Raw genomic sequence first — 1,814 nt, 5'->3', positions numbered from 1 at the left:
GTCTGGTGTTCTTCCTTTGCAAGATCTAAACGGGGAGAAGCAGTCTTCTTAGTCTTAGTGAATCGTCTGTCCAGAGATGGCTGGATCTGGTATCGCTCTCAGGCTGCATGAATTCAGAGAGCCTCAGGACTGCAAAGACATCACCACAACAACAGTTTTAACAAAAAGGTGAGTGTGCCGCTTCAAATTATTTCTCCCTGTTCCCCTCATTTGTAAAAATTCCTGTGGCCCCTTATTCGATGTTCGTTAGACACAGAGGTATGGTTGGTTTCGGTAGCTCTGCATAACATGCTTTAGGCCTTTGCAGAGACTGCTGGATCCAGGATGTGCTTGTGCGATTTATTAAAAAACATGCAGCTATTACAGTAGTGGTATACAGTCTGGATATGAGGATAAAATCTGGATATAAGATTGTAGAAAATTTTCAGGGCTCAGAACAGGGGACCCATATCTCAAAAGTGCTTATTTAAAAAAGGCGGATCTGGAGTTACAGCAAGGACGTCTAAGGCAGGAACCTCTGCAGGAGGAAAACATAGGTTAGTGACCACGTTAATCTGACAGAGGATCATTATGAACATGTGAGTCACTAACCTGGTTGTATAGTTTACTCCATGCCCAGAGAACAAGATTGATTCCTGCCGGTTGGCCGTCAACAAGAGGCGTAGTCCCAGAGGAGGGAGAATAAGCAGAAGATCAGATCCAAGGGGACATAGAAAGGCAGGATTATCAGGGGACAAAGCCAAAGCTGGTGTCAAAGATATTCTCAGGATTTAGAAATCCAGGTCGGTGACAGAAAGAAGCTCCAAGTTCAGTTAACAGGAAGAATCCAGTAGGAGTCCCAAGACAGGTCAGGCAAAGAGATCAGATGGGAAGAGGTAAGCTCAGTGGTTGAGAGGTATAACATGTCAAGATCAGGTAATCAGAAACACTAATGTAACGCTAGAAAACCCTCCCCACTAGCTCAAGAATAATCTGGCACTGATGACTGGTTAGGGGGCTGATTAAATAGAAACAGGTGCAGGTGGATCAGATGAACTGTAATGAGAAAACGAGCGGAGCTAAGCAGGTGAAAAAAGAGAATAATCCAGTCAGTCATCGGCGCCAAGATCATCACAGAAAACAAAACAAAATAAAGTAATAGGGGTCAACAAAAAATAACGACTACCCGACAACCTCTCCTTTGCTCAGGTGAATGTGCCACTTTGAAAGCTACTCCTCACCTGCACACATGTACACAGTGCCTCTATGCCCATGCAACAACCAATACTCCCCACACAAGGGCAGCAGACACCCACATATCATCAAATGTCTCTATCCTTGAGGGAAATTTCCATTGACATAATTTCTAACAAGAAAAAAGAAAACACAAGTCAAACCTTTACCAAAAACCATGGAGTCATCAGGGGAAGAACTGCAACCAGAAGGAAGGCTCAGAGAGACGAGTAGGTAGTACTGATGAGGTTAGACGAGGACCCAGCAAAGAAGAGCAGAACAGAGAGAGTATGTAGGAGACTGAAGCAAAGAGAGGGTTAATAAACAGATTAGGAGCAGGTGTGAGCAGAGCAGAAACAAGAAAGGAGCAAGATAATAAAGGAGAACTCAAGAGGGCAGCAGAGGGCAACAAATAAAAACCTGAGAACTGAAAATAACCAGAAAGAACAAAATAAGAATCAAACCATTAAGACTATAAAACAATGGAGTAAAGCAAAACTGAACACTAATAAGAAAATATAACAGAACCAAGACTGAAACAGTAACTAAGAATAAACCAGAGAACACAGCAAAATAAAAATAAATCCACTAACACTAGAAAA

The 1,814-nt window shown here is 42.5% G+C and overlaps 1 long non-coding RNA gene across 1 annotated transcript in view; it reads left to right on the top strand.

Annotated features, from left to right (window-relative positions):
* LOC107088649 overlaps positions 1-1,814 on the top strand; it is an 8,109-nt gene that overhangs the window by 4,080 nt on the left and 2,215 nt on the right. The window contains exon 2 of the long non-coding RNA XR_001481386.1: positions 24-168. This is a non-coding gene — a long non-coding RNA (uncharacterized LOC107088649). The remainder of the gene's footprint in view (positions 1-23; positions 169-1,814) is intronic.

Source organism: Cyprinodon variegatus, unplaced genomic scaffold (genome assembly GCF_000732505.1).
Source record: "Cyprinodon variegatus isolate N-32 unplaced genomic scaffold, C_variegatus-1.0 Scaffold225, whole genome shotgun sequence".
In the NCBI taxonomy this organism is placed as follows: domain Eukaryota; kingdom Metazoa; phylum Chordata; class Actinopteri; order Cyprinodontiformes; family Cyprinodontidae; genus Cyprinodon; species Cyprinodon variegatus.
Note: the sequence above shows the minus strand (reverse complement) of the source record. Positions and strands in the feature narration are given on the sequence as shown.